At 61.5% G+C, this 14,371-nt stretch overlaps 1 long non-coding RNA gene across 1 annotated transcript; it reads left to right on the top strand.

Moving 5' to 3' along the window:
• Window positions 1-2,017: 2,017 nt before the first annotated feature.
• Window positions 2,018-4,350, top strand: LOC147574592 (uncharacterized). The gene is made up of 2 exons (XR_015243689.1): window positions 2,018-3,065; window positions 3,791-4,350. It is a non-coding gene; the product is annotated as an uncharacterized LOC147574592 (long non-coding RNA).
• The last annotated feature ends 10,021 nt before the right edge of the window (window positions 4,351-14,371 follow it).

The raw sequence follows: 14,371 nt of genomic DNA, 5'->3' as shown, positions 1-14,371 counted from the left end.
CGAGCCACGGGCCCTGCATACTAATAAGCTCGTGCCACTCAGCCCCGAGCAGCCAGCGCGCTGATTGGCCGCGCAGCCCTCCGCGGCCGGGAGCTCGTGCCACTCATTCGGCGTAAACAGGCCTCCCAATAGGCTGGCGCCGGGCCAGAGAGCTGCCAATCAGGGAGCAGCAGGGCTACTACTGAGCCCGATGGCGCCTAATTCAAGCCCGGCGACTGCGCAGCTCCTCTGCGCAGATCGTTGCTGTTGAATGGGAATGTGGTGGCGCAGGGCGGGAGAGGGAGCAAGGGCGAGTGGGAGCGCGTGTCCGCGCATAGGGGGAGGCTTTTTCTTTTCTTTTTTCTTTTCCTTTTCTTTCTTCCTTTCTTTTTTCTTTCTTTCTTTCTTTTTTTAAAATTAATCCAGCAGGTCTAACGTTTGGCTTCTGGTGCAACAGAGGCCGGGAGAAAGAAACACCACCACCCGTTAAAGCAGATTTTTTTTTTTTTTTTTAATACCTGGGATGTCTGGCAGGTGGCTGAACCCCGCACAAGTAGGCCCGAGCTCCAAGCATAGAAGCCTTCTCGGGTTGCCTGGTCCTTCCACCATCCGGACCTTGGCCTGGTCGCACCGACCTCAGGAATGCCTGCACTCCCGAGGCCAGGGCAGCGCAAGCCCCAGAGTCACCTGCCTGGTCCCCTCCTGTCCCTTGCCCTGCGGATCGGACCTCAGGGACATGGTCCTGCATCTCTGGCTATCTGTCTACCAGCTCTCATTTTTATCTCCCTTGGCCATACTTTGCAACGGAGCACCGATCAGAATGAAAATCCGGAATTCATAGCTGAGACAAAGATTGCCCTTTTCTTCAGCTGTAACTAGATTTTTAAAGTATGTTCACCTTGATAATGCACAATGCGAAAACCTTGCATTTCTCAAAGCCAGTCTCCTGCATATCAACTAAATTCTCCCCACAATTAATAAGAGCCACTGAACAATTATCGTTATTGGATTTAAAGCACTTTTAAAAATATTCTCCAAACAAATATTTCTGTTAGAATTTGATTTCCCAACAACATGCTATTTATTTATTCCCGGGGAGTCAAGGTGATGTTTTAGTAGTGATGGATACATATTTACTCCTCTTTCTCCTTGTGAATCTCTGCCTCCCCCTCTGGGAGACACAAAAAAAGGATATTTAAACTAGATGCTAACAAACTCATGCACACGCATTAGAAATTCTCCACCGGCTCATTCCAATAGGGACATGAAGGGGTTAAGCCTGAGGCCTTCTGTTGTCTCCTTCCTTTTCCCGCCCCCCCCCCGCCCGCTCCCGCGGGACCGCCGGGATTGGCTGGCACGCTGCCAGCAGGCTGTCAATCACCGAGTGTAAACAAGGCGCTGATTGGCTGTTGTCCAGTCCGCACAGGGCCTCCTGAAAAAAGCAATTACTGGCTCCGCGGTTTCAAGGCGCCCAAGGCCGCTTGATGAAAGGAGATAAGCTGGGGACAGTTTCCAGGACCCCCACGGGCCGACCCCAGCAGCCCGGGAGCCGAGGTGCGCCGCAGAGCCTGCGGATCAAAGGAATCCGGAGAGAAAGGGGAAGCAGGCGCACGGCCCGGGCCGGCCTTCCCCCGCGGGCATCTCTGACCTGGGGTGGGGGCTTGGGCGGCGGGCGGGGGCTCCGGGATTGGGCGCCCGCTTCGGGCGGCGTGGCCGGCGGGGCGGCTCCGGAGAGTCCGGGGCTGGCAGGTAAGCACCGGGACACCGCGAGCGCGGGACAGGGCGCGCGGTCCCGAGCTGAGGCTCCGGCGATGCCCCGACGCGGCGGCAGAGATAAAACCCCAGCTGCCGGAGCCTCTGGCCAGTCCCGAGGCCGACGCCTTCGGAAACGACCCCAGGCGGCGCGCGGCAACCGCGGGAGGAGAGGCAGCTTGCATAAATCCATAAAGCGCCTGGAGATCCGATTAGCGCGCGGCTATTCATTAGGCCGTGGGCGATTGAATTAGGTCCCCGTTGCGGACCGGGGGGGGGGGGGGGGGTGGGGGCCGCTCGGGCTTGGCGCTACCATCGGGGTGGGGGGTGGCTGACGCGGACCACCGGGCTCGGCCCGTGGCTTCTGGAGGATGGAGTCGCAGTGACGGCCCCGGCATGTGTTGGGGAGACGGACTTCCTCTGGGTCCCGCCCCTACGGGTGCGTGCGGAGGCCCCCCGCTTCCCACGCACATCCAGGAAAGCCGGCCCGGTTGGGGAGAAATCGCTCTCACCTAGAGGTGGGTCGGCGGGGACGGCCTCCAGCCTGGGCTCCGGAACCGCTTGCAGGGCCAGGCGAGGCCGGAGCTCGGGCTGGAAGCGGCTTGCAGCGCCGTCCCGGAGCGCGCCGGGCTCACACTGCGTCCCTGGCCCCGGTGGCCTGGTGCGCGGAGGCTGCTCGGTCCGTAAGCCCTGGGACCCCCACCAGCTTCCCGCAGCCCCTCGGCACAGCTCTCCAGCCGAGACTTTGAAGTCTAGACCCCCGGCAAAGCGCCCCTAGCTGACAGCACGTTGCCTACTCTGGTTTGGTAGGGGAGTACCCCATTGCTGACATTCTCCAATGAGTTGTTTCCCGGCCCAGGAACCTTCTTTTTTTTAATGTAGGATTGAGTTTTAAAGTTCCGTTTGAAATGAAATATATATGTGAGCAAAATACATATAAGAAAAAGATTCTCCATCCAAGGGAAAGAACACCTTGGCGACCGGCGGAATCCCTGGAGTTTCTCTGAGTTCCCAGAGCTGCGCCCCGGCCCGATGCCCATGGGCCAGGAGGGGACTCCTGGCCTCTGACCGCCTGTGGGGGAGACGAAGGGGCTTCCAGTCTCCAGGATCCCGCAGTTTGCGCAGACAGGCACCCGCTGGGAAATCCCCATTCTCTGCTCCCCACCTCCGAGGGCAGAAGATTGTCTGAAGGTCCTGGAGCCTGGCGGATGGGCCCCACCCTAGCGGTACTGGAGGCCTGCAGGCTGCTTGAGACCGCAGAGAACTGTACGATTCTGGGACCTCCCTGCCCTTGCGGGTTGCAGCTGGCGTTCACCAGATTACTAATTCAGGGGGTGAGAATTGGCTTTCAAGACCCCCATCCCCAGTGCTGTCCCCTGCCCCTGCTGACTTGCATCCAGAGACAGGCGGCAGGCCTGGGGAGGGCCTAGAGGCCTTGGATGTGCTTAGGCTTCACTCTTCCCTGCCTAGCTACGCCCCCCCCAACCCCACCCCCTCCTACTTCCCCCAGCATCACTTAAAACAAATCTAGTGGGCTCTCCCCCCCCCCCCCCCAATGCTGTTTCAAAACAGTTGTTACAGCAAATAGTTGCAGATAGGCCTGCTGGATGCGGCAGGGTCTGGCAGCTTCCCAGCTCGGGCACCGGGCCGCCAGGCAGCTCCCCAAGTACCACCAAAATAAGCTGCCCGTGTTCCCCCGTGAGGCTCGGGCCGGGGCCTGTTTGGCTGGAAGCACTATCAGCAACGAGGAAACCTCCGGTTTCCTTTTCGCTCTCCCTGCTGCCCAGAGCTAACAAATGTTTTTAATTTTAGAGGAACATGGTGTAGGGATCTGAGGGCTCGCCTTCCACTAGGGCGGGAGAGACCCAGGGAGAGGGCAGACGCGAGAAACGAAGGGGTCCTGATGGGAGGCCAGGTTGAGCCGGGGTGCCCAGGGCTCTGCAGCCGCCTGCGGTTTCACAAGGGAAGGGACCCCCACACCCTGGCCGCCTGTGGGCCTGGCCCCAGCCTGGACCACTGCCAGAGGCGTCCTTCAGCTCCGCGTGCTTCCTCCCTGCAGGAACCCCTGCGTCCACATGCCTCTCCTGCCAGACACCCCTCCTGGCTTGCCCTCTGGCCTGGGAAGAAGGTAAACAGATGCCCGAGAGGCCAGCTGTTCTCTGACACCTGGGCGTGCTCTCTCAGCACACTCACATCCACACTACACTCTCGCGCACACACCGCCCCTGTGCACACGCGTACGTCTCACACACACGTGCGCGTACATCACACTCAGGCGCACCCTTGAGCACCATGCAGCACGTTACACTCCCATGTGCACAAAACATACGTGCACACGCTTCATCTCACATAGCGGCCCATGTTTACACGTGGCCCGGCGTTCTGGAGAACCTGCCTTGCCCCACGCAGCCTGGGGGCCCCTGACACATCCCCCCCAGCCTGTCCCCAGCCACGGAGTTCCATCTATAGTGCTCCCAAAAGACCACGATCCTGCTCTGCCTGAAATCATGAAATAATCATTTTTTTTAACACAAGGGTGTGGGGGTGTCGGGTGAGTTACATAAAATTGTGAATTAGTCCCTGCTCCAAATAAATGCCTACTTGGGCCAGAGAACAGCAGAGAGAGAGCTGCGCGCTCCGTAATTGTGTGCCGGGTGTCTCTCCATTGTTCCCAGGGCCATTAGTCAAAGGGCAAATTAGGAATAATTTCTTGACAAAAATTGACTCTTAATTCGCCCCCACCCCCTGCCAGGCTCAGGGGGCCAAGTCCAGAGGGCAGGCAAGCAGGCCCGCCTGAAGGGGGGGCCCTGTATCCACAGGTTTGCACTGGGCATGAGGGGGAAGGAGGGTGAGGTGACCCAGCACCCCCTACCCTCCCTCAGCGGGAGAGCGGTGCACATCCACTCTCTTTCCAAGGACAGTACATGAGGGGTGCAAAAAAAAAAAAAAAAAAATCAGACCTGTTCCCAGAAGTGCCTTAGCTGGAGGAGCTCCCCAGGCACCACTGAAGCCTCCAGGAAGCAGGGCTGGGCCCCAACACCATCTTCCAGAAGGAGGTCTTCCACCAGTTACAGGGTGGGGGTGGGTGGGAGGGTGCGCTGGAGGGAGCAGGGGTGTGGGGGGAAGGGCAGCCCATCCAGCCCACCTGAGAAGCCCCCAACTGTGGCTCCCTCACTAAGCACTCCCCAGAGCAGCCTGGATCCCTGCCTTCCCAGGTGCTCCCTGGCTGTGGGTGGGACCCCAGGAGGTCCACTCCAAGGTGCTGCACCAGGAATTTGTGCCTGGACTGGAGGGTGGCCTTAGCTGCCGCATCTTCAGCTTCCGGGGCTTCCGCTTTGTTGGGGCGACCCACTTTGGAGTGGAGAGAAAGATGAAAATCCCCAGGACTCCCGTCCCCCAGAGAAGGATGCTGTTCCCGCAGAAAACAGTGCCTCCAGTCACAATGGGCCTGGAGACAGGAGAGAGGCAGCAGACACAGAAACAAGAGTAGTTGGGGCCAGGTCTGGCTGGGAGGGTCCCCCGCCACGCCTCCCCCAGGAAGTCTTCCTCCAGCATCACCAGGCTCTGTGCCCTGGGCCGAATCCCTCCCAGATCCCAGCTCCTGAGCCAGGGGCCTGCTCACTCGGAAACCTCCCCCACCTCCCAGGCGCAGCAGCTGACCCCTGCAGGCCACAGACAGGCTCCCAGACAGACCTGGGGATGTGGCTGGGAGTTTCAAAAGGCAGCAAGAGCTGCTGGGGAGCCAGACTTTGAAGTTGGGTGAGCAGGCCTTCCCAGGGCCCCTCCCTCCTGGGGGGTTAAATCTGTTGCTGGTTGGTCCGAGCAGGTCAGGAGGCTGCCCGGCCCCCTCGGCGCAGGGAAGGTGCTTGTTAAACACAAGAGGCGTAATTTGCGGCTAAATATAACCCAGTGTGTTCACACGTAAAGTATAATTCAGGGTGCTGCTTGTGTGAGGGTAACAGGAGACCCATCTGGGTTAAATTGAAGTGATTTTCATAAAAGGGCAGGAGCGTCCCATCAGCCAGCTTCCCCTCCCCCCCCCCCGATGTTTTATTAGTGGGAACATGACTGGTGGCCTGATAGGGAGGATGAAGGGGCTGGGGAGAGGCCTGGGACCCCCCAGAGGAGAGGGAGCCCCTCATTGCCCCCCACTGCCTGCTGCCCTCCCCACCCCCCCCCCACCGGCCACTATCTCATACAAGCTGGAAAAAGGCAGGGGAACCCCCAGGAAGTCTGTAAAGGGTTAGGGTGTGTGCAAGGCTGCCCTCCCCTAAAGGCCAGCTGGTCCTTCCTGTGAGGAAAGACCCTACTGATGAACAGAGCACAGCCCCATGGGAATGGAGGCCGGTGGCTTAGTGGCTGGACACGTCCTGCTGGGGGACAGAAACTCTGGTGGGGCCTGGCGAGGGGTCAGCTACGTGCCGCTTCCGGGCACACACACCGTCACAGACGCCGGAGGCTGGCCGTACACGCTCCCTGGAAGGACACCTGCCTCCTCCCGGACCAGGCCTCCCAGACCAGCTAGAGGAAGTGCCCGGTAAGCAGCTGCCGCAAGCCCTCCTTCACGGCTGTGTTTGGGTGTGTTTACACATGTCGCTGTCAGGGTATGTCTGGACAGGGTCTCTGGGGCCGGACTTCCCGGGGGCCTGGTCTCACACTGGTGGGAGGGCCCTCAGACAGGGGTACAGGCTGGGGTGTCAGGGTTTCCTCTGATGAAATCCAGCTGGCCCAGGCAGAGCCGCAACGGGCCGGCAAGGTCAGTAGTAAAACCCAGAGGAGGAGTCTGGGGCCAGGCTGACCCCATCTTCAGGGCCGAACTCAAGTCCAACAAAGTTCCTCGGAGCACCAGTTACGGAGCTCAGGCAGGAGGGAAGGGCCCTGAGATACAGCGGGGGGGCGGGGGGGGCGGGGGGGGGAATGGCACCTGCCCCCTCCCACCCCAGGCTCCAGGGTGGACGGTACCTCAAAGCAAGCTTCCCTGCTGGGTTTCTTCACATTCCCAAAGGTGGAAAAGCCCCAGCCGCTGCTAGTCGCCCCTTCCTACCTCTGCCCCAGCACCGGGCTCTGGGAAAGACCCTGCCTACGGCCTATTCACACCGGCTTCTGACACACAAAAAACGAAGGCCTGGACGGCTGTCTGGCAAGGTCCCATGCCCAGCCCTCCTGTTCTCTTCCTGCTGTAAAGTTGTTGCTGGCCAAGCTCCACACTCACACCCCAGACCCAGCTGTCTGCGGTGGGCCCACCTCACCAACTTCCTCTTCGGAGCCACAGCCCACACCCCCTGTCCAGAGGCCATGGGACATTTCTCGCAGCCAGATGCCCGAGGCTGGAGGCTCCCTCCCTGGGCTGCCTCTGCTTAGAAACCAGGGCTTGGAAGGCAGCAGACCCGCCCGCTCCTCTCCTCCTTGTGCTGGCCTGTTTACCTGCAGCGTACGCGGACCAGAAATAAATTAACTCCCTTCAGAGTTCCCACAGAGCAGCGGGGGCCTGTGGCAAAGCCCTTTCCCCTTCCGAGCTCGGAGGCAAGCGGTGGGGCTGGCCAAGGCGCAGCCACAGGACCACCACTGGGGCCTGATCGGAGCACGCCCGCCCACCGCCTCTTTTGTTAACAGGGCAGTAGACCCATTTAATTAAAAATCATTCAATAGACCCGTTGTTTTTTTGTTTTTTTTTGGCCTGCACAAACATATATTCCGTCCCAATTCATGATGCATCCGTATCGGCTGCAGGTGGTCACTGGCGGTGGGAAGCTTCCGGGAAAGGGTCCCAAAGGGAGACAGACTCCGCCGAAAACTCCCTAGTCCGACAGGGCAGGCCAGGATGGGCAGAGGAGGCTGACCTGGGGTCAGCGCTGCGCCGCGGGCGCCCGCCGGCCACTTCCGCCGGGGCCTTCTGGAGCAAGTCGCTGCCGGGCCCGGCCTCTGCCCCCGCGGGCCCGCGGGCAGGGCCGGTGTCCACACGCGGACCCAGAGCCCGGCGGCCGCTGCCCGCTCTGCCCCGTGGGAGCGCAGGCGCACATCAGGGAGTTTTCTTTCCACCGAAATGGATTTTCTTTGCACAAGTATTTTTTAGTAGCGGGCATTATGAGGCAAAGAGCCTCCGCCCGAGGCGGGTGGGAGCCGAGCGAAGCCCCGACCTCCGCGCTGGAAACAAAAGCCCGCTGGAAGGAGCCGCGGGGCGGGCGGCGGGGCGCGGGGCGCGGCGGCCCGCGTCGGGAGAAGTGCACGTACCGCACGGCGGCTTCGGGGCGGCTCGGGCCGGGGTCCCGCCCCGGATCCCCGCTCCGGGAGCGGCCGCGGCGCCGTCCCGACCTGCTCTCCGGAGCCCGCCCGGTCCCGGGAGCGGGGAGGCGGCTGGAGGCGCCATAATCGCAAATTTATGGCCTGGGTGACGTGCTTCCCTCTCCCACAATGGGGCCCGGTGACATTAAACGGAAAATTGATGGGAGAAGAGCGGAATCTAATCTCTACCCTCCACGCAGGCTCTACTCGCTTTTCGAGGAGGGGGGGCTGCGGGACGGGACGCGGGGAGGGGTCGCCGAGAGTTGGTGCGCTCCGGGGGCCCCGCGCCCGGAGCTCCCTCCCGAGCTCTGCCCGGTCGGCGGCGGGCGTGCGGGGGGGGGGGGGGGGTGGGGGGGGAGGAGGGGAGCACCCAGACCGTCGCCGCGACCCCCGGCGGCCCTCCGACTCTCCGCCGCATTTCGCACCCCGGTCCGACGCGCCCCTGGCCTTCGCTCGGCTCCCCAACTCCGGGGACCCCCCCGTCCGGCGAGGAGCTCCCCGCCCCCACCGCGCAGAGCCCAGCCCCCGCCCGAGTAAGTGGGAAAAGGGCAAGTGACCACGCGGGGCGCGCCTGGGGTGGCTGCGGGGCTGGCCGCGGGCGAGCGCCCGCTCCCCTCCGCTCCCCTCCGCTCCCCTCCGCTCCCCTCCGCTCCCCTCTGCCGGCGCTGCTCCCCCGGGGCGCGCCCGGCGCCTCCTGGCACCGACCCCGCCGCGCCGCGTCCTTAAAGGCGCCGCCCGCCCTGCCGGCCTTTGTCCGTGCGGAGAAGGTCACGCCAGGGGGCGCGGGGCGCTGTTCCCCCCCTCCCCCTTCTCCAGCCCAGGGGCGAAATTCCGCCGCTGGAGGCCTGCAGGAGGCCGGGGCTCAGTAGATGCCTGGTCCTGCTGGGGTACACAGCTGGGGCCAAGGATCCGGCTTTCAACAAGTGACGGTGAGGGGGTGTGCTTCTCAGAAGGAGCATGAGTTGCAGAAAAGAAGGGCCACGTGCTCAAGAGAGAACAAACCCTCACACACACACACACACACACCCCAAGTGGGGCAACCTGGCAACCTAACTGAGCTGCCCTCTGGCCAATGAGGGGCAGCCCCAGGGGATGGACGCACTCCTGGCTGGGAGCTCAGACCAGGATCCAGAGGGCAAGCCTTTTGGGCCACTCCACTGGTCGGCCTCTGTGGCCTCAATGAGAACATAGACATCTGGGTTCCAGGTGGTGTCCTTAGACACTCATTTAGTCCTCTGGACCGCCTGGGACACAGATGGCATGATGATCATGCCCATTTTACAGATGAGCAAACTGCGACCCAGACAGTAAATAATTGGTCTGTTCTCACCCAAGGGCTGCATATCTGGGCCCCAGACTCTGCAAAACCAGATTGACTGATCTCTGGGTCCCGAGCAGCCCCAAGACTCTTGGACATGGCAGACTGTGCAAGCCCTTTATGCTTCTCGAGGAACAGGAGAAAAACATGGGTCTCATGACGCCACGTTGTGGGCCACAGCACCCACAAGAAGGACGCCACCGGGGCCCCATTTTCCCTGGGAAGCCCCCTCTGCAGGCGCTGCCAGCCTGGCCTGTTTTTCCGAGTCACTGGAAGCAAGACTCAGCAAGGCAGGTCAACATCTCCACAGCTGGGAAGACCTGCTAATACATGGCAAGAATCTGGAAGCCAGATTCCAAAAGGTCACGTTGGACTGAAACCAATAAGATTATGTTTAACAGGCTGGATATGAACCTCCACTTTTAGGTTCAAAAATCAGTTGTAAAAACGCAGGCAGTTTCCCGCGGAAGACGTGATGGGCCGACTCGCAGCTGTCTGCTCTGTTCAGGCAGAGCCAGCTCCCCATCGCAGGCCCCTTGTGAATCTCGCCAGAGCCCCAGCAGCTGAGCCTGTGCCCTTGGGGGCCCTCCCGGGGTGTCAGGCTCACTGGGGGAGGGGACACAGCTGGAGACGCCGGAGAATGGGGTCCTTGTGCGGCTATCATCAAACCCAGGGCTGGATGAACATAGCTTTGTCCGCACCCACACTCCCGTGCTCACCACGGGACCAGGGATCAGGGCCGGGGGCGTCGCCTCGGAACAACAGTGGCTGCTTTTGGCCTCAGTTAACCCTTGAGTGGGTGTCGGATGCATGGTCTTCCCCCAGCTCTGTGCTTGGGGGCCGGGGGCTTGCAGGAGAAGGGTAAAAATTGGTGTCAGTGTCCAAGGTTCAAAACAGGGTTGTTAAACCCAATTCTTTCTAGATTTAAACGGCCGCGGCCATTGGGGAAGATGAGAGGGTGGCCCTGGGGGAGGGGATCCAGGCGGAGGTAACTCTGAGACAGACTCAGGCTTCCCCACAGAATCCCCTTCCTGAGTCAGGCCCATCTGGGAATAGAAGCCCAACCCGATGGTGCCCCAGCCCCGGCCTGGCTCTGGCATGCACCTCACTTTCGGAGAGCTCTTGGTCATGCAGAGCGGGTCCCACGTGGGCATCCCTCAGCCCTGCCAGATCTCAGCCCCCACGATGGGGAGACCCAGGCGACCCAACCTCAGCGGGGAGAAGAGTCCAAACATCCTTGGCTGGAAACCCAAGGACCTTGTGGTGACTTCAGAGGAAGTCCGGGTGGGAGTCAGTCAGGAGGGGCTTCCCGGAGGAGGGAAGGGCAGACTGAGGTGGGGAGGTGGTAGATGAGGGTGATTCGCAGGCCTCGAATCGGGGGTCTGGGCTAGGAAATGGGGTCCTCCCTGTGAGTTTGCATTGTTCTCTCTTAGTAAAAGGCCGGGTGGCGAAGGCCCAGCGAGCTGGACGATAGGGGCACCGGAACGCCCAGGGCTGCTGCGTCCCCGGTCCAGGCCATACCACCTGCCGCCTCTCTCCTCCCCCTGCGCAGGCAGCCTTGGGGAGGCTGTTCTCTACCATTTCCTAAATTCCTCAAATTTCTCTTTTGAAATGTATTCATTTTGTAATCACGGAAAACCGAGATAATCAACATTACCCCCCAACACACGTCCAGGCCCAGAGATCCCGGCCCCCTCGCCATGCTCTTGGGAAGCCCTGGAACACCCTGCTCCCTCTCCTGGCCGCCCTGTGAATTCACTGCCCCCGCTGGGTGCTCGCGGTTCCGCGGAGCCTCTCCGCCCCATCCCTGCCCCACAGGCTCCCTGATGGTTTGTGCGCCCTGGGGAGCCTCCGTTTGCCCTGCACCCACCACCCCCAGGCCCCGTGGAGACCACCGGCTGGACCCAGGGCAGATGTGGCCTGCTCCGGCTCTGGTCCCTCAGTGCACAGAGTCCAGGGGGGACGCAGACCAGCCCCCAGAAGCCCTTCCCACTTCCCCAAAGCTGGGATGTGACCGGTGACTGGGCATTTGTGTCCTGAACACCCACAGTAAAGTGAGCCCTGGGCAGTCAGACCCCTGCTCGTGGGAGGCCCACGGCCAAGGCTGAAGGCGCCAGGTACCCCACGACGGCGGGGCATATGGGGCCCAGTCCTCCAGGGCTGAGCCAGCCTCCCTCACCCCGTCGAGGGCCTTGGGAAAGGCTCACCCAGGGGACAGGGTCCTCTGCTGCAGGCACACCCATGTGTGGGGCCTCCTGATGCCTCAGGTGTGGGCGAGGGTGAGCTCACTTCCTTCTGGATCCCCGGTGGGATCCCTGGGCCCACTGCACCCCCTGCCAATGTTGTGGCCCCACCCTGCCTGCAGAGGGCTCCCGGCTGAGGGAGGCAGAGGGGCTGGAGCCCCTCACCCAGCCTGCCCCTGTTTTCACCACAGTGATTGTTTTGTGGGCTGTCGGTGGATCTGCCCTGCCCCCTCTCCAGGATCAAGGGCCATGGGCCGGAGGCCCCTTGAGGGTGGCTGGGTGTGGGGGTGCGGGAGGATTTTCAGCGGAGCTGCTGGGTGAGAGTTTGGCTGCAAGGAATCTCTGGCTTCACACACTGGGGTGAGGGGGTGCCCAGAGTCCTGGGGCCCCCGGGAGGGGGCAGGAGAGACCCCCCCCCCAACAGAGTGAAAACAGGAATCTGCAGTGGGGGGTGGAGAGGAAGAGAAATGGGCATGGCTGCCAGCTAGGCCAAGGGGCGCCAGCCATCACCGCTGACCAGGAGGGAGAATGGAGCTTTCCTGAGTGCCAAACCTCAGCCAGCGGGTGACCCCCATTCCCGGCCAAGGCCACGCAGGCGGGAAGGGGGAGCCAGTATTTGGACCCAGGCCATTCACCTCAGTCGGAGCTCTAGCCCTGAAAACCCAGAGACACGCAGGGCCTGGGTTCTGATGAGCAACCTCAGAGTTGCCTCTGTGGAGCGTTTCGGCGGGGACAGCTGCCCCCGTCCTTGGCTGAGCCCAGCTCTCGGTCCCCGGTGGCCGCGAAGCACGCAGGTCCCCTTGTCCTCAGACGGAGGTAGGGCCGGGCAGGTGGGCTTGTCTGTACTTGGGCTCAGGTGCTGGGTGATTTCCTCACTTGGAAAGGCCTCTTGGAGCGTGGAGGCAAGGCCGGCCTTGGGGTTGGTGGGGAAGGGGCTGAGCCAGAGGTGGGGGTGCCTGGGAGAGAAGGGTGAGGCCCGGCCCCAAGGTTGAGGGGACAGGTAGGGGGCCAGGCAGAGGCCAGTGCCTGTTTCTTCCTCCTGCTGGGTGTTTCGCATTATATAAACCCGAGATACAAAGGTCAAAGGTTTGAGTGGCATATCAATGTCGCGAAGGTTCCCTGGCCTCATCTCCAGCCATTCTGGGCCGCTCCGGGACAGAGGCTGAGACAGGCCCCGGCCAATCACACGGAGAGGAAGTCGGCCCCCTGAGCCCCACGTGTCTCTGGCAGCCTAGGCCACCTGCAGCCCACTGTGCACCCACACCAGTGCCCCGTCCCCTGTCACACACCATGCAAGGCCACACCCAGGGCCCACACCACACCAGACACCCACAGGCCCATCCTGTGACCTGGACCCCAGAAATGGAGCCTGTTGGGGGCACTTCTGAGGTCCCTTTTCCTCCTGTTTCTAAGGGGCTGCCTAGCATTCGTGGGGCCCAAGTCCCCCATGACTTGGGACGAGACCCTTCACTTCCTGCAAGCTCTCTCCAGCCCACCTGCACCTGCTTCGGTTCACCGAGGGCTGCAGGACCACCACCGCCAAGCTGACGTGTGCCTCCTTGGTCTCAGGAGAACCGGGCCCAAACCCAGGTGTGCCATGTACTGCCGGTTGAGCCGGGCAGGTCACGTCCCCCACAGTCACGGGGAGGACCTTCTGTAGGTGGGGACTTGGTCCCAAGTGACAACGGAGAAGCCTGGGGGCAAGTGTCCGTGCACAATGGCTGCCTGCGTCCTCACCGTCAGAACCACCATCATAAGGGCCTTAACCCACGTGGGCTTGTTCTCATCTGGCGTCTGGGTTACGGAGTTTGGAGACTTGCCCACAGCTCTCAGACCCCACACCCCACTTTTGCAACCACACGGCCGGGAGAGCTCTGTCCCCGACTCTCTGATATTTTGGGCACCCTGTTGCGGTAACTGGATGGTAGCCCCCAGAAGCCAAATCCACCAGGATCCTATGAAAGTGAACTTGTTTGGAAAAAGAGTCTTTGCAGATGTAACTGAGGGAGAGACCTCGAGATGAGGTCATTCCGCATTAGGGTGGGCCCTAAGCCCAATGACACGTGTCCTTTTAAGAGAGAGGCAGAGGGAGATTTAGGGAGGCCGCGTGACGACAGAGGCCAGGACTGTAGGGACGCGGCCACATGCCGAGGAACTCGTGGGGCCCCCAGAAGCCAGAAGAGATGGGAAAGATGTGTCCCTGGAGCTTTCCGAGGGGGTGAGGCCCTGCCACACCTGGATTTTGGACCTCTCGCCTCCAGAGCTGGGAGAATACATTTCCGCTACGTTAAGCCCCCGGTTTGTGGTCATTGGTTTTGACAGTCCCACGACACCAACCCCCATGCTGTCCCTGGCCACGGGCAGCTCCTCCGATCTTGGGTGGCAGGTGAGGGTGTGGGCTCCTCTCCGGGCAGAGCCGCGGCGGAGGGAGCATGTGCTGTTGGGGAGCAGCCACCAGCCGGTCAGGAAAGGACCAGGATCCCAAGACCCGCTGGGACAGGTGGGCAGAGAGGTCTAGGTCATGGTGATGCCTGATTGGTTTTGGAGATCACCAGTTTGGAATCCGGGGCGCTTCGAACTGGGTTTGAGCGGCCACTGATTTTCTCTCTGGAGAAGGGCTGCTGTCCCCTGACGCATCTCGCAGAGCAGGGCCATCCGCAGTAACACTGTGAGCCACACACACAGAATTTAAGCCTTCGTGATAGCCAAGGCCTCCGTCTCCCCTTCCCCAACGCAGATTTCCAATTAATACATTGACGCTCGTGCACATACGAGCACACACGTTCATACGCGTGGG

The sequence above is a fragment of the Puma concolor genome, chromosome E1 (assembly GCF_028749965.1).
Source record: "Puma concolor isolate L17-30 chromosome E1, mPumCon1.1.hap2, whole genome shotgun sequence".
NCBI classification, from domain to species: domain Eukaryota; kingdom Metazoa; phylum Chordata; class Mammalia; order Carnivora; family Felidae; genus Puma; species Puma concolor.
Note: the sequence above shows the minus strand (reverse complement) of the source record. Positions and strands in the feature narration are given on the sequence as shown.